At 45.2% G+C, this 24812-nt stretch overlaps 1 protein-coding gene and 1 long non-coding RNA gene across 2 annotated transcripts in view; one reads left to right on the top strand and one right to left on the bottom strand.

Moving 5' to 3' along the window:
* Window positions 1-24812, top strand: part of LOC121002713 — a 471797-nt gene that overhangs the window by 250975 nt on the left and 196010 nt on the right. The window contains exon 2 of the long non-coding RNA XR_005779315.1: window positions 20767-20776. This is a non-coding gene — a long non-coding RNA (uncharacterized LOC121002713). The remainder of the gene's footprint in view (window positions 1-20766; window positions 20777-24812) is intronic.
* The window catches only part of DNAJB6 (DnaJ heat shock protein family (Hsp40) member B6), a 106419-nt gene that overhangs the window by 77877 nt on the left and 3730 nt on the right, over window positions 1-24812 (bottom strand). The gene's annotated exons all lie outside the window — the stretch shown is intronic.

Raw genomic sequence — 24812 nt, 5'->3', positions numbered from 1 at the left:
CAGTAGATAAAGAAGCAAATGCTTGTTTATTCGCTGATTGACTTCTTTCATCAGTATGAAGGATGCCCGATTATCAGCAGCACATCACCCCGAGTCAACAGAGATGTGCTGCCCATAATCAAGAGAACAGAATGAGGGAGAAACCACTGTGGTAGTAATCGTTCCTCCAACATTCAGTATGCAGCATCGGTCTGCGTAATCAGGCCAGTGCAAACGAGCACTGATGGATGTGTTATCTTCCATCGGCTTCTGCACTGCCCAAAGAAGGGGTAGTGTAATATCACCCTTGCTGCGATAAATAAATAAAATAAATTGCATTATGGAAAGCCAAAAGGCAAAAGTTAAAATCGGCTGAACTCTTGCAGTGCATCAGCTCCGCTTCAAGTGATGTGTACAGAGAGCTGAAGGTCATGTGAGAAGAATTCCTACACACCCACACATGCTATTTTTACAGTCCTCAGCTCTTAGAGCAGCGATACCAGCGCCTGTATTAAGAGATTTCCTCACATCACATTCACTTATAAAGAAGCTCTTATAGACTATTAAAGGGATCCTTGGGGATTTTCACAGCAAATGAGAGAACACAGCCGACTCCCCCAGCGACTCTGCATACGGTAAAGGAGGCCATTCATTAGTGAATGACTGGACAAACAGCTCCTCCTGTGTTCTCAAGGAGGGAGGATCGGCCAACTGGAAATAAAGTATGCCCAAACCTCACCAAAATATCTGACAGGGAGGGTCGAGAGAACCCCATATAAAATACATTGGTCCCGCCAGCGGAAGACTAAACCGAGAAAAATGCTGCAGCCAGACAGTCTTGTAGAAATCCCGCAGAGCACACAGGGTTAATCCGCAGCCGATCGTCTGAGGGGACATGGTCCAATCTTTTCATCCTAGGTTGCAGCATGGAGGCTCTTAAAGCCATATACAAGACAGTAGGAAGGAGTTGGGGACATGGCTGCTCACCTGAGATACACCGGGAAACGAGAAGGGAGGACGTGCTGGGATCATTTTCTTTTTAATGTTTTCTGCATTTTCTGAGTTTGGTGTCCCCTTATACCACAACTCAAACGCAAGGCCCACAGGCCAAATCCGGCCGCGGTCTTGTTTTGTGTGACCCACTGGTGAGGCCCGTAATGTGAGTAGTGCCGCTCAGAGTAATGGCAGTGCCCATAGTAGTCTCCCACCGCCACAGTGCTCATATGGGTTTTGCCACTTCAGCAAGTAGCATTTATTATGCAGAGAAAGTTTCCATGGTTACGGCCACCCTGCAGTCCAGCAGCAGGTCCCGGCCACCAGAGGCTGGCATTTTTTCCTATAGTGTGCAAGCACAACCACCACTGCTGGATTAGAGGGTGGTTGTAACAATGGAAACGAGCCGTGTATAATGTGACAAAAATAAATTAAATAAAAATAATGAACCAAGCCAGCAAAGGAGGCAATATGGACAATCACAAAACATTAGTAAGAGCCTTGTATTATTACTCTCTCTACATAAGTGCCACCTGCTGAAGTGAGACAACCCCTTTAGGCTCCATTCACACGTCCACAAAATGGGTCCGCATCCTTTCCGCAATTTTGCAGAATGGGTGCGGACCCATTCATTCTCTATGTTGACGGAATGGATGCGGACAGCACACAGTGTGCTGTCTGCAGCCGCAATTGCGGAGCGCGGCCCCGATTTTGGGTCCGCAGCTCCGCAAAAAGATAGAGAATGTCCTATTCTTGTCCGCAGCTTGCGGACAAGAATAGGCATTTCTATGGGGGTGACGGGCTGGTGTGTTGCGGACCCGCAACACACCACGGACGTGTGAATGTAGCCTTAAGACCACCCCCTGTTAAACCAGTGACAGAGCCATGTACATATCTATACACACTTAGGCCTCGTGCACACAAATATATTTTCAGTTTGCATTTTTTTGGTTCAAATGCGGACTTATTCATTTCTATGGGGCTGCAAAAAATGTGGACAGCACAAGTGTTATATGTTCTGTCCGCATCCATTCATCATGTAGAAAGTTAATACAAGGCAATTACTAATGTGTTGCGATTGTCCATATTGCTTCCTTTGCTGGCTTCCCTTTTCCATCACATTATACACGGCTCGTTTCCATAGTTACAACCACCCTGCAATCCAGCAGTGGTGGCCGTGCTTGCACACTATGAGAAAAAGTGCCAGCCTCTGGTGGCCGGGACCGTGGGACTCGCGTAGGCTGGTGCTTTTTTCTATAGTGTACAAAAACGGCCATGCTGAGGACTGCAGGGTGGTCGTAACCATGGAAACTTTCTCTGCATAATAAATGCCATTTGCTGAAGTGGCAAAACCCCTTTAAGGATGTCCTGATGCTTGAGTCAGGGCGTTCTGTGCGGGGCTCAGAGCAGGCACCGCCTTACCCAACATTGCCACGCTGCTGCCACCTCCGCCTCCTTTTTCCAGTCGGAAGAGTTCTCAGCAGCGCAGTAACGGGGAGGTGGTGCCACCATCTTAGAGCATGACTGAAGTAGCACGTTGCCTCTTGTATATAGCGATATGGAGCATGCTGGTATAACCTGGGTATCTCCTGTAGTATAAAGGTGACGCCCAAGTTATGGTCATTCATATTACTAGATACAAGATGTATAGAACTTGTACCGGCTGTACATATATAATTATATACAGGGTATACCCAGGTTATACCAGCATGCTCCATATCACTATATACAAGAAGCTGTATAACTTATACCGGCTGTACATATATAATTATATACATGGTATACCCAGGTTATACCAGCATGCTCCATATCACTATATACAAGATGTATAGAACTTATACCGGCTGTACATATATAATTATATACATGGTATACCCAGGTTATACCAGCAAGCTCCATATCACTATATACAAGATGTATAGAACTTATACCGGCTGTACATATATAATTATATACATGGTATACCCAGGTTATACCGGCTGTACATATATAATTATATACATGGTATACCCAGGTTATACCAGCAGTACATATATAATTATATACAGGGTATACCCAGGTTATACCAGCATGCTACATATCACTATATACAAGAAGCTGTATAACTTATACCGGCTGTACATATATAATTATATTATGTCTTGTGTTATTTAACAGTACGTTATAAGCCTTATGGTTTCCTTCAACTGGCAATGAATGTAGCTACACCTAACTGGCCTAGTTACTTTTCTACAGTCAACGACCTTTTGAAGACAACCATAAGGGATCATGCACACGACAGTATGGCTTTTTCAGTGTTTTGCTTTCCGTTGTGTTTCTGTATGGCATATACAGTAATTACATAGAAAAAATTGGGCTGGGCATAACATTTTCAATAGATGGTTCTGCAAAAACGGAACGGATACGGAAGACATACGGATGCATTTCCGTATGTGTTCCTTTTCTTGCGGACCCATTGACTTGAATGGAGCCAAGCACCATGATTTGCGGACAAGAATAGGACATGTTCTATCTTTTCACGGTACGGAAACGGAATGCACACGGAGACACTTTTTGCTGAACCATTGAAATGAATGGTTCAGTATATGTTCCGCATACTGAATTCAAAAAGCGTCCAGTATACTGAACGCAAAATACTGTCGTGTGCATGAGCCCTAAGGCTGATGTGGCCCTCAGCGCCAAAAAAAAAAGTTTGACACCCCTGCCTTAGGCTACTTTCACACTTGCGTTCGGTGCGGATCCGTCTGGTATCTGCACAGACGGATCCGCACCTATAATGCAAACTATGGTATCTGTTCAGGTCGGATCCGTCTGCATTCTATGTATAAAAAAAAAAAAAATCTAAGTCTAATTGTTAGTCAGACTGATCCATCCTGACTTTACATTGAAAGTCAATGGGGGACGGATCAGTTTGCAATCGCACCATATTGTGTCAACGTCAAACGGATCCGTCCCCATTGACTTGCATTGTAATTCAGGACGGATCTGATTGAACACTGATTTAGACAATGAATTAACAGCACCTGTGAAAATAAGAAACCTTATATTTCTTAAGTGGAGAAAGAGGCATTTTCTTCTCAGTTAAATCTCTGCCCTACAAAAAATACCATCATATTTGATTGAAAGAGTATTAACATCTCAAAATTTACAGTATATTCACAGGATATAAAATGTCTAATAGGTAGCCATTTTGTGGACCGCTCCCCACCACCGGTCAGCATGAGGTGGGAGTGCCCTGTTGTATCAGATTCTGATGAATAAATGCCTTTTTCTCCTCATTTCAGTGCATTTAAAAGCAAATAAAACCACTGTAACCCGATACAAGAGTCATACACCCTTCCACCTGAACCCTACTTCTTTGGCTCTACTCGCACTTTGTTCAAGGGTCAGGATTTTGTTTCTTGCAGCACCCTACAGTCGGCATCTACAGCAAGGTCTTCTCACATTCCCCCCAGACAGACAGCGCTCCTGTCCTTTCATCAGCAGTCCTCGTTTCCTAGTACACAATGGTTTTCTCACCTTTCTTGGAGATACAGTAGTCCCCCCCCCCCAAACTCACACGTTGTGACTTCTGCTGAAAGCTTCCGATTCCTGCTTTGAACTATGTGAAAGGAGCATAGAACATTGTCACGGTTGGAAAAGCTGCCGAGTACTGCCCGGCAAGTGGTCTGAGACCTCCTGTGCAGGAACGGTCAGGCCGGCTATGCATTCAGCAGGTGGTGGAAACACCTGGCCAAGAATGCACGTAGGGCTGGGGTCTCTAATATGGTCAATAGCTTCAAATCTGGCTGCATGCTGCGCTATCCTTCCTGTCAGAATCTGCAACGAAGGCTCCAAGGCAGAGGTGAATGGAGCCTAAATGGCCTATTTTAATTAATTAGAGTAGGAATTTATAGTGGCAGTAACATTAATAGAGGCTGAGTAACTGGTTTGAAAGCAATGCTTTTTAATTACCACAATGGAGTCATACCTACAAGACACTGAAGCACTAACCCTTATATTCCCATAGATCACAGAGGCCAATCATACAGAAGTGTTGCACACATGTAATCATGAATCTAATCTAGGTGCGGCGTCTCATTTTAGGTTTTCCATGTACAAGGGTGTCTGCTCTTCCATCTAGGCATCAAAGACTACAAGATCGGTGTCGCAAGTCAACTCATCCTCTGGGCATTATGGAGTATATGATGCAAGTCTGCAGATGATAACGATTACATGACTGTCTTGGATAATACACACACACAAAGCTTTTAAAGGCTTCCAGAATCGAGCAGACTGATGCAACTAATTGTAATCTAGATCTGTACTATACATTAGAAGAACTAAACAGGCCCAAAGGGTTACTCCAGTCAGACATGTATAAGGATCCACCACTATCGCCAGAGCGGGGGCTGCGCATGTGCATCACTGCTCCATTCATTCCCCCTGGATGTGGCAGGAGATGGGGGTAAACAGGTGCAGGTCTCAGTATCATGTGGATAGGTCATACATGTGTTTGTAAGAATACCCATTTAAAGCTCACTTAGCACAGAAATCTTGTTTCCCTTAGGCTCCATCTTTGTGAGATGGAAACATATCCGCTCAGACGGTATATTACCTGACCAATACGTGCCATCAGGCTTAGCCACTGTGCCTTGAACACTGATTGAGCATTTTGCTGTCAAGTCATACTGGAGGTTTTTCTAAGGTTCGGTCATTAATAAGGGTTCTCTTTCTCTCTACATAATCATTTTTTTTAAACTATATAAAGCACTTCCCAACCCGCCCCCAAAAGTGAGGGAAGTGCCAGTGCGTCTTATAATCTGAATGCTAATGATCGCTTCCATTATGGAAGGGATCATCATCACTGCACTGGCTCTACTCACCCTTCTTCTGGGCCCCGCTCTGCATTGTGTCCCGATGGCGTACAGCGCCAGGATGTAGTGCAAGCAGGCGCACACTAAGACCTGACGCTGGGTGACATCCAGAGCAAGTGAGGTAAGTTTATTTTTATTTGTCTGATCTGTGGTCTGCTGAAGAAAAAAAAAACTTATTTTCCTCTTCCATCTTAGGTGCGTCTTATAGTCCAGAGAAATCCGGTAGAATATATTTTATTTTTACAAAAGGACCTGAAAGGGTTACAAAAACATTACCTTTCCAAACCCCCACAGCTGAAATTCTAACAATTACTAGGTGCAGACTATCCTTCACTTTGTGGTCCCATCTTTACAGCAGATGCCAGAAAGTGCCTGCTCAGCCAACCTCTGGCTTAGGAAAACCTTTTAAAGTGATACTTCCATCAGAAAAGGGGTATCATTTTCAAAATATAGATTCATAGGAATATTTAGAACTTGGTTGTTTTAAGTTCTTCTGTGGAAAACCTCTACAGCACAGTAATCTTGCTACTAATGTACAAGATACCAGTGTTTGGTCCTTCTAGACCCATACCATCAACAGATGCCATCATCTGAAAATTACTACAATGAATTCAGAACTGTAGCGAGTGTCTATGAAATACATGCCAAAAACATTCTTCACCCAACCGCATAATATGAAAATCACTGTCTCTTCAGGTGACTATTCAGAAAGAACTGTTGCATGTACATGAGAACATTATACCTGGCCATTATATGCTTTGGATCCTGCATTTATCAGTCTTTCTCCTCTGCAGGCTCCATCTCCAATTGTCAGTTTTGCTTCAGCTTAACTACAGAGTGTGTGAATAGCTGCTTTGATGTCTCCCATACACTGCACAGAGAATAAGTTCCCCTCTATATTGCATACATACTCAGAAGCATGACAAATTATATAAAGCCGTAATGAGCAATATAGAGAACTTTCTGGAAGCAAAAACGTGTCTGTCTCACTGTGCAGCTGCTCCCTCTACCCCTGGGACAGCAGCTGTGACCTGATCTCTCAGTGTACAGATTTTAGCACTGCATCGCATGATCAGGTGAAAGGAGCCTGATAAGATTAGGTTTGTTGGCACCAACTGAGTCCTATAACAGTGTTCAACTCCAGTCTTCAGGGCCCACCTGCTGGTCATGATTTGAGAATATCGCACATAATAGATACCTGTAGTAAGTCATGATGCAGTCAATAACTATATCACCTGTTCAAAACTAAGAAAATCCTGAAAACATGACCGGCAGGTGGCCCCTGAGAACTGGAGATGAGGAACACTGCTATAACGGAACATGACATTTGATGTGGAAAACAGCCGACAGTATTATTGGAGAAAATATTTCTCTAAGATCTATTACAAAAAGTTTCTTATCTTCACTTATACTATTGATTTATAGAAATTACATCATATATACTCTCCAAGTAGAGTCAATTAGGGGGGAAAAAGCTAAATGTAACACCAAGAAACAGATCTGGATATAAAGCAAATCTATGTGCACAAGAAGCAAAAGATGACAGTCAATTATTAGATGCATCAAACATGTCAGTTATCACAATGCCTGAACACGGGCTTATAAAATCTCTAAATTGAATGTTTTATTTCCTACATTGAGAAAATGGCAAACTGCTTTGGAAGAATAAAAAAATAATAACACATTCCTGTAGAGGAACGATCACCGCACTTATCCAGCAAACCTTCTGCATCCAGGGATTTGCAGTCATTACACATCATGTGAGATCCTATTGTTAGAAAATTATTTCCTGCTCTGCTCGTATGGCAGTATAAACAAAAAAATAATAATAATTCAGGATAAGGGCTGTGTGCAGGCTGGGCCCATGCTGCAGACCGCAAATTGCGGTTCGCAATGCAGGGGTGCCAACCGTAGGGCTGCCACATGCGGAAGCATTTACTTGAATGGGGTTCGCAGTGCAAAAAAGTAGTACAGGCACTACTATTTTGCGGTGCGGAGGCAGGGACAGAAGTGCTTCCACACAGTGCTTCCGTGTCTCCCTTCCACACCAACCTTTCCGGATTGTGGACCCATTCAAGTGAACACAGGTGCACACGGCCGATGCCAGTGCATGGCGGACCCGCTGTTTGCAGGCCACAATACAGCCACGAGCATGAGTCCTAAAGCCTCTTGCAGATTACCGTGTGTCCCCCATGGCCGTATTGCGGCCCGCATACAGTGGGTCTGCAATAGACAGGACACCAGCCGTGTGCATTCTGCATCACGGATGCAGACCCATTCACTTCAATGGGTACGCAAATCCGGAGATGTGGTGCGGAACGGATTGCATTTCGTGGGGTTCCGTGCTTCAGTTCAACAAAAAGATAGGACAAGTTCTATCTATTTGCGGAACAGACGGATTCGAGATGTGCATGCAGCTGGCCCATGGTCAGTGCCTGTGCAAATTGCGGTCCGCAGCACATGTTCGTGTGCAAGAGGCCTAAGAGTATTAAAAGGATTTTCCAAGATTTTAATACTGATGGCCGATCCTCTGGATAGGTCATCAGTAAGAAACTCCCAGAAAACTCCTTTAAGATTACTTGCTGCATCAATGTTAATAGGCTCTGCATTCAGATATAAGAAGCTATTCATGAAAAAGTCTTAGCCGATGACTTTCAGTGAATTCAAAACTTGAGTTGGGCCGATCATGTGGCAGGACGCCTTATAATTACCGGGTTTTTATGTGCTTTTAATGCTTCTGATCTTTGGTGCACACAATAAATCCCCAGAGAAAAATACCTTGTGTTACGGTGCTTCACTAATGAAGGTTCTCCAAATCCTTTTAGGAGATCGAGTATTGCCTGAAGATTAAGTGAACGTCACCAGCAAAGACAAATGTTTGATGAGCAGCTGCCTATTTACATTGAAGACGCTTGTACTCCTAAAAATCTCTTAAAGAATACCAGATTTTAAAATCTAAAACTAAAAATAAGAAGTTAGCAAAATGGCTGTAATTCTTTGTAAAATCATACCTGTGAGGGAACAGTTCTGTTTCGGCTTCCCTAATGTTTTTTTTTCAGCCATATGATTCCCTGTTTCACCTGCACAGCTAGATGCATTTCACCCAGATGCAGGGGGGGGGGGGGGGGGGGTGGTCTCCCTTCTGCCAGCACTGTACTGCTGTGACATCCTTTCCCTTCATTCACACTATGTTTGAATTAGCTCTGACACGCCCCCACTTTCTCTCAGCCGTCTTCTGAGTCCGTTACCAGGGAAGATCTTGTTTGACAGCAGGCAGTGGACTGCAACTTAGGTGGAAGTGAGACCCCTAGTGGCCATGACTTTGCAGCTTTTTCAGGTGGATGCAGGGAGATTTTTTAAAAGAAGTGACTTTGAAATTTGCCAATTACCCCATTCTTTATTAAATGAAATTATACAACAGTGACTCTTTAAGCCTTATGTACACATCAGCAATTTTTGTTGTCGATAAGTGTGGCCATGCCAAATTAGGCATATGTCCTATTCTTGTCCATATTGCAGACAGGACTAGCCCTTTCTATCGATAGGAGCGAGAAAGATACAGAATGCCATGGAGGCTATACATTTTTGCAGACCAAAATATGGACATGGCTGTGTGCATGAGGCCTTATCCTGAAAAAGATGTTCTACTGCTATAGGTGCGGTGCACGGAAGTGTATTCTATTAATGCTGACTTTAGGGAAGACAACCTATTTCTGGATTAGGCCTCATTAACACATTTGTGTTACGATCTGGCACAAGACAGTTTTTTATAACTGACAAAGTCCCTGAAGGGTCTGTGTTAGGTCCCTCCATGTGTCATCCGTTTCCGACACTCACTGCGTGAGTGTCATCAGTATTAGAGGGGTTATCAGACCCCTGAAATCCCCCGCCCCCCCCCCGCCCATATGCCCGGGCATCACACACAATATGCCCGCGTCGCTTCTCCCTGTGCGCGGATGAAAACATACGGGGGGGTGGGGTGTGTGTGTTAGCCAATGGCATCGCAGGTGAAGGTAGGGAGGCTCATTCCTGTCGCGGCCTGCTACTGGCTGCCCCCAACGCAGAATGTTTTCATCCGCACACAGGGAGGAGAAGCAGCAGCGGTCATGCCGGCTTCTGAAGCAAAGAGTGCTGGGGAGCCAAGTAAATACACTGTGTGAGGGGCCCGGGCATATGGGGAGGGGAGGGGGATTTCAGAGGTTGGATAACTGCTTTAAGAAATCAGACATCCCCTTTAACTTTTTTCTTTACATTCATTTTCAAAGTTTTTAAATATATAAATTAAAATTTTAATCACCCCTCCATTTACTATTTAAAAAAAAATAATTAACATCATGGGCATCGCCATCAGAATGCCTGTACAAAAATAAATAAAAAATCTCAAAACAGACTTGCCATTTTTTGTTTGCTTCCCCTTCCCCCAAAATATTTAATGAAAAGTTTATTTAAATAAAAAAAAAAAATTCTCTGCGACAGGAAAGGGTTAAGATGGGATAATACCAGGTAATGACATACAGAAGAGAAGGGTAACGCGCCTCTATCTGGCACAGATGGTAAACACTATTGCTCTGAACCCTCCCAAGCATGGAGCCAGATTCCTAGAAAGCTCAGGTGGGTGGGGGGCTTCCTACTTCTCAGTGACAAAACAAACTGAAACTTGGGCTTCGTGTGCAAATTTCTTTACCAGTCATAATCTCATAGCGTGTTAGGGTCTAGAATTTACTTCTAGAGCATCAAGCAAGACAACATAACCGTACCTATAACGCACAACACACCCAAGAAAGCCAGAAGATTCAGCACGCTGACATGGCATGGAGAGGCGTCCGTCTCCTCCCAGCGTCACTTGTTTGTATTGGAGCAGTCACAGATGTGAGCGCTGATCCTGGACAGCAGAGGCTAAAAGACTGCAGCAGCCTATAAAAGGCAGTTTATAACTTTACTCTAAATCTGCCCATACACGACATGACGGCTGACCGCTATCTTCACTCGCTCCCCCATTAACATGCCGGTCATTTCCATGGTGGAGGAGAGATATCTGGTGGGAAGAGAGAAGTAGTGCAACCACCATGTCCCTAGACAGGCGACCGAGGACCGGTCAGGCTGTCTATGGGCAGCTTTCAGCTGCTTAAAGGGGTCGTCTCACGTCAGCAAATAGAATTTATCATGTAGAGAAATTGAATACAAGGCACTTACTATTGATTGTCCATATTGCTTCCTTTGCTGGCTGGATTCATTTTTCCATCACATTATACACTGCTCTGGCCATGCTGCACTGGCATTAGTAAGGCTACTTTCACACTAGCAGTTTTTTTTTCTGGTATTGAGTTCCGTCCTAGGGCTCAATAGCGAACTGATCAGTTTTATCCTAATGCATTCTGAATGGAGAGCAATTCTCAGGATGCATCAGTTCAGTCCCTTTTACGTTTTTTGGACAGAGAAAATACCACAGCATGCTGCAATTTTGCCAAAAATACTGAACACTTGCCGGATTCGGCATTAATTTACATTGAAGTGTATTAGTGCTGGATCCGGCATTAAGTGTCCCGGCAAAACAGATCCAGCTTTTCAGTCTGCGCATGTGCAGACCTTCAAAAATGCAAAAGAAAATTAAATACCAGATCCATTTTTCCAGATGACACTGGAGAGACGGATCCGTATCCATTTGACAAATGCCATCAGTTTGCATCCGGATTCCAGCGACAGAACTGCCTGACAGATTCCTCTGCCACAAGTATGAAAGTACCCTAAGCACAGCTCAAGCTTGCCATCAGCCAGGGTGTCGCTTTCATTTTCCATACAGACTTGTACGTTACCAGTAGCTATGAGCAACTCCTCTACTTTCTCCCCCCCCCCCCCCCCCCCCCCCATACACACTAGTTTGGTTCGGTCTAGTGTGCATGTGTTGGCAGAGCGCTGCAGCCATGCACTTCTGGTGGTGGGTTATCTCCTAGGGCAGACATCAGCAACCTGTGGCGCTCCAGCTGTTCCAAAACTACAATTCTCAGCTTTCTTCATTAATTTCTATGAGAGTTCTGAGAGGAGCATAGCAAGTGTGCATGCTGGGAGTTGTAGTTTCACAAAAGCTGGTATGCCGGGGGTTGCCTACTCCTGTCCTAGAAGAACAAAAGGATCAGGGGATAATATTCAGTCTGCCTGATCCTTCTCTCCCTCCATGTAATCTGTTAAAGGAGAATTGGGACCTCCTCATACACAGACTTTCCGAGGGGGTCTAGCCGACAAAACACTAATGTTTATGGGGCCTTTACTGCATTTCCTCCATTGTCTGGGATTCCAGCTCTAGCAGAGGCAGCTGATGGCAGTGATAAGACAGATAGGGATCACGGCTGCTATGTCAAGTATTTTGCCAATGGTATATATTAATTACAGCAGTTCACATAACTACGTAGAAGAGGAGGGCAGCGACCATGAAGCTGGCGTGCAGCAGGGACTTCCACTGAACAGTGGCGAGGTACAGATTGCTAAAAACAATGGAGAACAATGAAAGATTACTGCTGTTCTGAAACTAGCTATAAACCCCTTCTTACCAGTGATAAGGGCCATCTGCTTGTCCCCCAATGCACCCTGTGACGGGAGACAGCAGACTGCAGCCCCCCACCACCGGAAAGAGCTCGTCATGTAACACACAACATGCAGAACACTGCCCACACGTAAATCACATAGCATGAAGCTACAGGAGCAGCCCTGGCCGCGCCATCATCATCATCCGAGGGGGAAGGCAAATCGATCAGCACACCACGTGGACACCAAATAGACCCAAGCTTTCCTTTTACCCAAGTTATGCTCTTTGCCAAAGAAATCACTTGTTGCAGTTCTGGTGGGCAAATCTAGGATTATTTTCACAAAAGCTAAGAAAACTGAGGCAAAAAAAAGGTGACAAAAACTAAAATCATCCAAACACACTTTTAAGGGGTTGTCCAGCAGATAAAATATTCCTAGAACAGGGACAAAATCTGTTATAAACCAAAAAAAAAACACAGAAACAATACTCCCCTCACTGATCGCCTTCTGCTCCTCCGATACTTCCCGGGTCGCACTCCAGTCCGTACTGTCTCCCAACACACAGGACCCCTGCACTAATCACAGGAAGAGGAGGGTCTCTGCTATGTCCAGTTATCGGCTGAGGGGGTCGTTTCTTTTTTTTACCCATTTGGCCACTTTTCTAAGAATTTCCGTTAGAAAACATCTGATAGATCAGGTCTGTTCACATAGCTATAAATACATTTGGTTTTATTTTATACCAAATAGCCCAATCCAGATATTAACCTGTCAGATGCCAAAAGGAGCCAGGGGAATATAACCTGTAACTACGGTAGTGTTGTGGCAGACCAAGGGTCAGTCATGTGAGGATCGATACCACGTGTTCAGGTGAATGACGTCAATGGAGGAAAATGACAGGGGTCAGCGCATAGTTCAAAACTCTGCCAGGATCCCAAAAAGGGAGCAACATGATTGGTTTACAAATGTTCCGACAATCACTTCTGATTGGTACACAAATACTTCTAATTGGTCAGAACTGAATACATCTATTGATTGGTTAGTGATCTATATTCTACTAATGGGTTAATAGCCAAGACCTTATCTTATCTAAAAGACACATATGCTGACTTCTATAGTTTAGCTTATGTCATTGTCATCTTATGGCGCACACAGAAATTAAACACAAAGGGCCAGATTTATCATTACTCTGAGGCCCCTTTCACACAAGCGAGTTTTCTGCGTGGGTGCAATGCATGGCGTGAAACCATTGCACCCACGCTGAATCCGGACTCATTCATTTCTATGGGGCTGTGCACACGAGCGGTGATTTTCACGCATCACTTGTGCGGTGAAAAAAATAAATAAAAATAAATAAATAAAAAAAAAAAAAAAATCGCAGCATGCTCTATATTCTGCGTTTTTCACACAATGCAGGCCCCATAGAAGTGAATGGGGCTGCGTGAAAATCGCAAGCATCCGCAAGCAAGTGCAGACGCGGTGCGATTTTCACGCACGGTTGCTAGGAGACGATCAGGACCCGATCATTATTATTTTCCCTTATAACAGTTATAAGGAAAAATAATAGCTTATTAATACAGAATGCATAGTACAATAGCGCTGGAGGGGTTAAAAAAAATATAACTCACCTTAATCCACTTGATCGGGCAGCCCGGATTCTCTTCTGTCTTCTTTGCTGTGCACAAGAAAAGGACCTTTGATGACGTCACTGCGCTCATCACATGGTCCGTGACATGATCCATCACCATGGTAAAAGATCATGTGATGGACCATGTGATAAGCGCAGTGACGTCATCACAGGTCCTTTTCCTGTGCACAGCAAAGACAGAAGAGAAGCCGGGCTGCGCGATCAAGTGGATTAAGGAGAGTTATATTAATTTTTTAACCCCTCCAGCGTTATTGTACTATGCATTCTGTATTAAGAATACATTCTGTATTATTTTCCCTTATAACCATGGTATAAGGGAAAATAATAAAATCTACACAACACCTAACCCAAACCAGAGCTTCTGTGAAGAAGTCCGGGTTCGGGTCTGGATACCAAACATGCCGATATTTCTTACGCGCAGAAAAAACGCAAACATGGAACGCAATCGCAGTGAAAACTGACTTGTTTTAGTGTCAAAAATCGCACCATTTTCCCTGAACGCACCCTGAATGCATCCGGCCCCAATCCGCAACGCCCGTGTGAAAGGGGCCTGACAGCTCACTCCACTTTCACATATGGCTAAAGTCAGTAAGTGAGATTTATAATCGGCCCTTTAAGATTGTAATAAATGTGGTTTGATGGTAGCAGTTTACCCGTCAGTAAGCGGCTTTAGAAAAGTCGCATAAGATAAGCATGGTCCTCACTGGAGTGATTGTGACTTTTTTAATTGTCGCAATAGTAAATCTGTCTAGAGATTCATTTACATAAGAAAACACGCCCACTTTCAGAAAACTGGCGAACATAGTGCAGAGCCAATAAAAGTCACTAAATTTTGCGCAGTTTAAGTGATGTCTCAAATTTTTGCGACTTTCACTCAATTATTATGACTTGAGCCAATGATAAATCTGGCCCAAAGTCTCTATATAAAATCCAGTTTTCCTTAAAGGGCTTCTGTCACCCCCCATTGTGCAATTTTCATTAGCCGACATTAGCGATTTGCTAATGTCAGCTGAGTGCAATCATACATGTCCTACCTTTGTCTGTGGCTTATTTCTTGTAAAAATCATATTTTTATCATATGTAAATTTCTTGACTACCAGCAAGTTGGGCGTGTACTTGCTGGTAGCCGTCTTATCTGCCGCTTCTAGACACGCCCCATCTCCTCTTGATAGACAGGGCCAGCGAGCGCTCTCCTCCTCCCGCTGACCCTGTCTGCTGCTGAATTCCCACGCCTGTGCCGTTACGTTCCTCGATCGGCGAAGGACGCATGCTTGCCAGCCCCTTCCTCAGTGCGCCTGTGCCGATTACATCACACTACACCCGGAAGAGAAGACTGACGATTATGGCTGATGCCGGCAGTCTTCTCTTCCGGGTGTAGTGTGACGTAATCGGCGCAGGCGCACTGAGGAAGGAGCTGGCAAGCGCGAGTCCATTCAGCAGCAGACTATGGTGACGGATGTATACAGTAAACAGGACAAAAACGTTATGTGAACCCAACCTAATAGGGCCTTTATCATAGACTGTCATTGTGAGAGACGCAAAAAAAAAAAAACTAAAAAAAACACACACACACAAAGCGGTACTCCCAATCTTCAGGTGATTAAACTCACCATAAGGCCCCATTCAGACGAACATATGGCTGTCATGCCTGCAAATAATGGTCCGCAATACATGGACACTGGCAGACTGAATTCAGGGCTGCAGTGCCAACCCATTGACTTGAAGGAGTCCAAGATCTGCAAGATATGTGCAAAACTTGTCTGTGTAACAAACACTGCAGACAGGAGACACAGCTTAAAGAGGACCTCTAACCTCTCCTGACAAGTCTATTTTAATAGCTCCATGCATTCCCCATGTAATAATTCTGGAGTATCTATTCTTATGGCTCTGTGTTGTGCCATTCCTTTATTATTTCTACTAGAAGTTATGAATGAATTGGTAGCAGTCTGCATTAAGGGTACAGAGGGGTGTTACCAGTTAGGGGTGTGTACCTGCACAGACTGACTCTATCCAATCAGTGCTGCCATTTTCAGACTGTGCAGGTACACCCCCCCAACTGGTTATCACCCCTCTGTACCCTTACTGCAGACTGCTAGCAATGCATTCATAACTTCTAGTAGAAATAGTACAACATACAGATATAAGAATAGATGCTCCAGAATTGTTATTACATGGGGAATCCATGAAGCTATTAAAATAGGCATGTCAGGAGTGGTGAAAGGTCCTCTTTAAAGAGTTTGTCATGGTGGTCTGGGTTAAACGGCAGAGATGAGGAAAGCCGGAATTAGACTTACCGGTAATTCATTTTCCACGAATCCACCATGACGGCCCAGAGAGAGATTGACCCCTGACCTCTGTAGGGGCAGGAACAGAGATAGGTTTAAAGGACCCCTCCCACCACTGAGTTCCAGATTATAGTGCCACAATCACCAGTTAACAAGTGAAACCACAAAGGGTTTTTTTTTTTTTTTGGTATTAAGTCATACCAAATTTTGGAGTAAAATGTATTTTCGGGTGGGATATAATGCCGTCATGGTGGATTCGTGGAAAATGAATTACCGGTAAGTCTAATTCCGGCTTTCCACTTCACCACCATGACGGCCCAGAGAGACAGAACAAATTATATACGTCTTAGGGTGGGGCAATGGCCTGTAGGACCTTGCGACCAAAAGCCAGGTCAGAGGACCTGGATAAGTCAAGTCTGTAATGTTTAGTGAAGGTATTTACACTAGACCAGGTTGCAGCCCGGCATATTTGATCTAGGGAAGCTCCTGCCCTTTCAGCAAAAGAGGCCGACATGGCTCTCGTAGAGAGCCCGAATGACCTCTGGACAACTGATGCCTTCATTCCTGTAGCAGTCTGTAATAGCCTGTTTTACCCATCGGGCAATGGTAGATCTGGAAGCTGCCTTCCCTTTATTTTTACCACAAAAGAGCACTAGTAAGTTGTCCACTTTCCTCAGGTCTCTAGTGACCTCTAGGTATTTTAGCACTGTTCGTTTAACGTCCAGGGTATGGAAACGTTCTTCTCCAGAATTCTTAGGGTTTTCACAGAAGGAGGGAAGGATGATCTCCTGGTTCCTATGGAAGTCAGTTACTACTTTTGGTAGAAACGTCGGATCTAGCCTCAAGGTGACACGGTCGTCCTGTATTGTGAGGTATGGTTGTCTAATTGACAATGCTTGGATCTCGCTCAATCTTTTTGCTGATGTTATAGCAACAAGAAAAGCCGCCTTCTGGGAAAGATGCTTCAGAGAACTTGAGTCCAAGGGTTCGTAAGGCGGACCTGTGAGTCCGTTAAGGACAGTGTTTAAGTCCCAGGTAGGTACCTTAGATTTGAGAGAAGGTCTTAGTCTGGCTGCCGATCTCAGGAATCTTTGGATCCATCTATGGCTGGCTAATTCGGAATCGAAATATGCACTAAGTGCTGAGACCTGGACTCTAAGGGTAGAAGGACTTAACCCAGACTCTAGGCCCTTCTGCAGGAAATCCAAAATCTTCAGTATATTCGGTCTGGTTTGGTCTGGGGCTTAGTCGCCCGACCAGGTACAGAACTTTTTCCAGATTTTAAAATAAATGGCGTTTGTCACCTTCTTTCTGCTGGCCTTCAAGGTGGAAATAACCCCCTCAGAGAGACCTCTACGTCTTAGAAGGTTGGACTCAGGATCCAAGCCGAGAGACTGAAGATTTCCGGATGGGGATGGAGAACCGGCCCCTGGATCAGGATATCCTTCGTCTTGGGGAGAATAAAGGCTTCCTGAGAGGAGAGTTTGGTTAGAACCGAGAACCAGCTCCTCTTGGGCCAGTACGGAGTGACCAAGATTACTCTGGCTCTGTCCCTGATGATTTTCTGGAGAACCCTTGGGATTAATGGGAACGGAGGGAAGGCATATGCAATGTCCCAGTTCCATTGTAGGGAGAAGGCGTCGATCGCTAGGGGCCTGTCCCTTGGATTTAGGGAGCAAAAGGTTGATACCTTTGCGTTTATTCTTGTAGCAAAATAGATCTACCAGAGGGAGGCCCATCCTCTGGACGATCAGATTGAAGACGTCCCTGTTTAAAGACCATTCCCCCTGGTCTATGGTAGTCCTGCTGAGGAAGTCCGCTGCACAGTTTAGGCTTCCTTTTAAATGAATCGCAGATATCGACCTTACGTTCTTTTCCCCCCAGAGGAAGATTTTTTGGACAGACCCTCTAGTTTCTGAGACCGTGTGCCCCCCTGATGTTTGAGGTAGGACACGGTCGTTACATTGTCTGAATAGACCTTTATATGTTGATTTCTTAATTTTGGAGCGGCTACCTGTATTGTCTCCCAAACTGCCCTGAGCTCCCTGTAGTTTGAAGACTGAGCTGCAATACTTTGAGGCCAGTCTCCCTGGTAGAGATCGGAAGAAATTTTTGCGCCCCCCCCCCCTTTACGCTGGCGTCGGTATGAATAAGCACTGCTGGGGATTTGAACCAGACCATGCCCTTCATTAAGTTTTTTGTTTGAAGCCACCACCGTACTGAGGATTTTATGTGGCCTGGGATCAGGATTTTCCTGTCCAAAGAGGATAGATTTTTGTCCCACTTCCTTAAAAGCCAGGACTGAAGGGCTCTGTAATGGGCCTGGCACCAAGGGACTGCTACTATGCAGGCTGTCATCTGACCTAAGAGACTCATCGCTTCTCTGCACGAGAAGGCTCGACGTCCCAGGAAGGCCCTGATAGCTGACTGCAGGTTCTGAATTCTTTCTGCTGGAAGAAAGGTTGTTAGTTTTTCTGAATCTAACAGAACCCCCAGGAATTTTACCCTGGTCTTTGGAACTAGGGATGATTTTTTTAGGTTTATCACCCACCCCAGAGATGTCAGAAGAGAGCAGAAGATGTCTCGGTCTGCTATAGACTGATCTACTGAGTTGGAAATTAGTAGAAAGTAGTCTAGGTAAGGAACGACCGTCACACCCCGAGACCTCAGGGAGGCGACCATCTCTACCACCAGCTTCGTGAAAATCCTTGGGGCTGAGGCCAGCCTGAAGGGGAGAGCCACGAACTGGAAGTGGTGAACAGACCCTCTGTGATCTCTTATTGCAAACCGCAGGAACCTTTGAGACTGGAAGTGAATAGGAACATGATAGTATGCGTCCTTTAGGTCGATTGTACAGAGGGACGCATCCTTTTGAATTAAAGGAATGGTGGAATTTAGAGATTCCATCTTGAATTTTTTGTAGGTAACAAATTTGTTTAGCCTTTTGAGATTTATGATCATCCGGAAGGAACCCTCCGGTTTCTTTACTAAGAAAAGGCTGGAGTAGAAACCCTGCCCCCGTTGAAGTTCGGGAACAGGAATTACCACTCCCAAGTCCCGGAGGTTCTGAACCTCCCTCCAGATCTGGCTGTGCTGACAAGGAGATGGGTGGTGAGAAACCAGAAACACATTTGGAGGGGGGGGGGGGGAAGATAACTCTATCCTGTAACCGTATCTGACAAGATTTTGAGCCCAGAGGCTGGGAGAAGTCTGTTGCCACTGAGCAAAAAACTGGGATAGTCTTCCCCCCATCCTGGCGTCACTGTTTGTCACCTCCCTTGTTTTGGGGATTAAGGAGGAAACCTCTACCCCTCCCCCCTTTTGGGTAACTCCAACGTCCGGATTTACCCCTACCACGAAAGGAGCTATTTTGGGAAAATTGGCTACGAAAGGAAGATTTCCTTTTAACGGTCTTCTCTTCAGGGAAACCCTTCTTCTTATCTGTTGCCTTCTCAAGGATCCTGTCCAGTACAGGACCAAACACATATTCCCCTGAGAAGGCTATAGAACATAACTTCATCTTGGAAGAGATGTCACCCGACCAAGATTTCATCCAAAGTGCCCGTCGGGCAGCATTGGACAAAGCGGCATCCTTGGCTGAGAACCTAATAGTCTCTGCAGAGGCGTCCGCTAGAAAACCCGTGGCGGATTTTAGTAGGGGAATAGTATCGAGTATCTGGTCCCTAGATTTCTTTGGATATCCTCCACCCCCATGGTATCCCTGACAGCCTTTAAAAGGTCACTCATCTCACTGGAGGTAAAGAAATATTTCCTAGCGTCCTCGACGATCTCGCCCTCAGATAGGGGGTCGTCGCTGGCGGTCTTCTTTGACTTTTTTAAAGGTAATTTGGCCTAAAGTGAGAGAGGCAGTCCATTAAATTATGCCCCTCAGGTATAGGAGCATAATATAGATGCAGTATACCCGCAGACCCCCCAGGGGGAGGGAACAGTGAATACACTAGGGTGTGCACACCTACATACACCACCCCCCCTCCCCCTGGTATCCGTGAAGCTGCCGGCTGCCCAGGTGGGCTACTCACGCAGGGGCGCTCTGAAGCGGTCTGCTCCTCCAGCTGCGGCTCTTTCTCCCTCTCCTGGTCCGACATGTCCGGTGGGCGAGCGATGCAGAGAGCGCAGCGGGGAAGAGTGCTGGGAGCATTTTTGTAGAGGCCCCGTCTACTTCCGGGTTTCCCGGCAACCCGGAAGTGACGTCAGACGCGCGCGACTGCGCAGAACGTCCTTTCGGTCGGCTCCCCCACAGGGAGGTAGGCGACCTGCGGCAGCTCAGGCGTCCGGCGTCACCCTGCCAGCTTTGGAACTAGTCCGCCGGAGAGCAGGGGACGCTTTCCAGGATGATAGACCCGTAAGGGAGGCCACAAGGACCGCCGATGCGGTCACCCAGGTAACTTAGAAAATAAAAAAACGAGGTCCACTTCACCTCCCTGAAGCCAGAGAGGACTTTTCTCTGTCCTGGCCACTATAGGGGCAGGAACACACTGGTGAATGGTGGTGGGAGGGGTCCTTTAAACCTATCTCTGTTCCTGCCCCTACAGAGGTCAGGGGTCAATCTCTCTCTGGGCCGTCATGGTGGTGAAGTGGAAAGAGAAGGTTTACATCACAGTAGATGTCACTGGATGTAAGGAGTATGTGGTGCTGTATTCTCCTCTATGTATTGTAGTGCTGGCAGGCAGTATGCAGTAAGTAGAGCTGGCTCACTACCATGACCCACGTCTCACCTCAAAGTCTTTTCTTTTTACTATGCATGATTATATTAAAATGCATATTATATAAATTTAAAATTTGTCAACTACAAATTTAATTTGGATCCTCAATATTACAGTTTAGGAGCCAATGGCCCCTAGGTATTTTTTTTTGTCTGGAGCACTGAGATTTATCAAAACTGCCGCAAAGGAAAGCTCTTTTGGAAAATGAAAGTGATTACTCTGGGCAACTCTATGCCAGCTTTCCTTTACACCAGTTTTGATAAATCTCCCCCAATGCCTTTTCACGCATTCCTTCCTGGTGAAGAGGACTGTATCCCACCTTCACACATCACAGACACGCTGCAGAACTGCATACAGAAAATCTGCAGTGCTGTACTGTACCAGCAAACAGTTTTTAGCAGGTCTCATCCACACACCACAGAAAAAAATAATAATCTGCACCATGTCAGATATGCTGTAGCTTTTCATAGCAGATGTGAAGAGTGAAATGTGCATCACATCAGCAGCATTACTGAAACAAAACCTGCACACAATAAAAATAAATTATTACACTAACCGGTAATCGGATTTTCCAGACCCCACGACAGAACCACAGAGAGAGGGTCTGCCCCCAGGGACAGGAAACCTGCAGAATAAAAAGGTGGAGCCTCTCCAACCTCAGTGGTTTACAGAGCATGAGAGCGACTCCAACCTAGGTGCATGTGTGTGTGTATAGGTGTGTATATATTTTACCACATAGCCCTCCAGGACATTTCTGGGACTTCCAGACTAGTGGTACCTGAAAATAAGGCTACATGCACACAGCCATTGTGTGTTTTGCAGTCCGAAAATTGCGGATCCTCAAAACACAGATTGCGTCCATGTGCGTTCCGCAATTTGTGGAACAGCACAGACAGCCTTTAATATAACTGCCTATTCTTGTCCGCAAAACACGGACAAGAATAGGACAAATAAATATATATATATATATATATAATTATTATTTATTTTTTTAACGGAGCAACGGATGCGGACAGCACACATCTTTGGGTGCGCATCCAAGCCGCCAAAACTGTGCATGAGGCCTAAAACTACAGGTCTCCCGCTCCAGGGACAGGAAACCACTGAGGTTGGAGAGAGGCTCCACCTTTTTATTCTGCAGGTTTCCTGTCCCTCTCTCTCTGTGGTGCTGTCTTAGTTGTGTTAAGGAAATTATCCAGCTTTTCTGAAAGGGGATATTAAATATGCATTCATGTTTTCATTTCTCTGTGCGCGTGATAGAATATGGTGACAATTGGAAAAACAACAAGATACCAATGACATAAGCAAAAACTATAGAAGTTAGCCGTGTGTGTTAAGATAAGTGTATGTACGTACTACTAACCAAATATGCATTTCTTGCTAAAACCTAACTCAGCAGTTAAAGGGTTTCTATCACTTCGTCTCACATAATTAGCTGTCAGACACTAGCGATCCGCTAGTGTCTGCTCTGCCAAACCATCCTAATATAATTGCTTTTGGGGCAGCCGTTTTGCTAAAAAAAGAACTTTTATTAATATGCTAATGAGCCTCTAGGTGCTATGGAGGCGTCATTAGCACCAAGAGGCTCCGTCTACCTTCACAAACTGCCACCGCGCAGCACGTCCCTCCAGCACGCCCATCTCCTCCGGAATGCGATCCTCCCTGTGAGCGTCTGTATTCGGCGCATGCGCAGTGAATGTCTGACCGCTTTCCTGCTCAGACATCTCCACTGCGCCTGTTCCTCGGAGCACTATGACGTCATGGCGCAGTGGAGATGTTAGTTTAGATGTTTTATTCTGGTGAAAGGTGGGTTTGAACCCCACCCCCCACTGCAGTGTGGGGTCCTCCGCCTAGTTACTGGATTATTATAGAGATTGGTAACCCCTGTATAAGTTACATGTATTTTCATCTCTCATGGAGAGGGTTTTACATTTAGTGCAGCGTTTGTGGAGATGATTCTATAATCTGATGTGTAATTTTTGTATGATATTTATGTCATCATAAAATAACTATTTCATATTATTTCAGCCTCTTGTTCTACCTGTTGGGGGTTTGTGTGTAGGTTTTTCGGTTTGATTGCGGCTGGCTTATTTTTTTGAGACTTCATTTGTTTGGTTTTCGTTCTCCTAATTGTTTACCTGCTTGCCGTTGACATTGCAGCAGCGAGCAGGTGTAACTACTAGGCCGTCCCATTCACTTCGACAGCGAGCAGGTAAGCAATGAAAGGACGGTTGTGCTCACAGAGGGGGCGCAGGGTGTCGGACCCCCACCGATCTGATATTGATGACCTATTCTGAGGATGGAACATCAATATTAAAATCCCAGAAAACCCCTTTAAGGCTGTATTAGACAGGCAGACAAGCATACGTAGTAACTCGTTAGCGATGATATGGCAGTGTAATACTGCCGCCGATTACCCAATAAACGAGCAAATACTTGTTCATCAGGCAATCCAAATCTTTCAACAGGTGTAAAAATTATTGTTTGCACAATCTGCTGCCAGCAAACAATGATTCAGTATAGGGAAGAGTATCGGCATAGTGATACTGCCTTCCTATACTGTGGAGGAGACCACGGCATGAGCAGACGATTGTCAGGAATGCTTCCCCTCCGACAATATACTGCCTGATCTGGCCGTCTAATACAGCTTTAGGTTAGGTTCACACTTGACTGATTAATTGCGAATGTTCTGGTATGTTTTTGTTGCTGAAATGCTGCTTAGATGCTCATTTTTCATTATTTGCACTGAAAGCGTGAAATCCGCGGTATAAATCGACATGCTGCAGATTTCAAACGCCCACCACAAGTCAATTTCTGCTGCAGATTTGTTCTGCCACGTGTGACGGAGAATTGCTGAGAACTCATTCACTTCTCATCAAGGCTTGGGCGTCACTTAAGCCTCATGCACATCAGCACGTTTGCAGTCTGCATCTGATGTACCTGCATTTTGCGGATTGAATGTGTACCCATTCATTCCAATGGGACGGCAAAAGATGCGGACGTCACAACGTGCACTGGTCTGTTCTTTAAGGCCTCATGCACACGGCCGTGCCGTTTTTTTGCGGTCCACAAACCGCAGATCCTCAAAAAACGGAAGCTGCAAACAGAATCCACAAAAACCGAAAGCGGAGTGCTGTCCTCATCTTTTGCGGCCCCATTGAAGTGAATGGGTCCGCATCTGAGCCGCCAAACTGCGGCTCAGATGCGGACCCAAACAACGGTCGTGTGCATGAGGCTAAAGCCTGCAAAAAAAATAGAAAATGTCGTCTTCTCGATTTGGTGGACAAGTATAGGACAGTTCTACAAGAGTTAAAAAAAAAAAAAAAAAAGTCGGTTTGCACACAGCCAGGATCAGCGTTTTGCGGATCTGCAGTTTGTGAACCACAAAACACTTACAATCAGGTGCATGAGGGCTTACGTGAAAAGGCATCCTATGACATCCAAGGGCAACATCTGCATGGAGTCTGTATGTTCTCCCCGTGTTTGCGTGGGTTTCCTCCCACACTCCAAAGACATACTGATAGGGACCTTAGACTGTGAGCCCCATTGGGGACAGTGATGCTAATGTCTGTAAAGGGCTGCGGAATATAGTAGCGCTATATAAGTGCAAAAAATAAATGACACGACCCATATGCTGTTAGTGCGGCCTGAATTTGAGGCCAAGCTAACATTACGGACACCCGTGGAGAACGGTCATTTGCCTAGAAGAAATGTTGCAGGGCAGCATCATACACATTACTGGAGACTCATGAAAACAGTCTATGGCTACCTGCACACCGCTGCGGGCCGTCCTGCATAAATTCCACACCAA

This window comes from Bufo bufo, chromosome 5 (assembly GCF_905171765.1).
Source record: "Bufo bufo chromosome 5, aBufBuf1.1, whole genome shotgun sequence".
In the NCBI taxonomy this organism is placed as follows: domain Eukaryota; kingdom Metazoa; phylum Chordata; class Amphibia; order Anura; family Bufonidae; genus Bufo; species Bufo bufo.
Note: the sequence above shows the minus strand (reverse complement) of the source record. Positions and strands in the feature narration are given on the sequence as shown.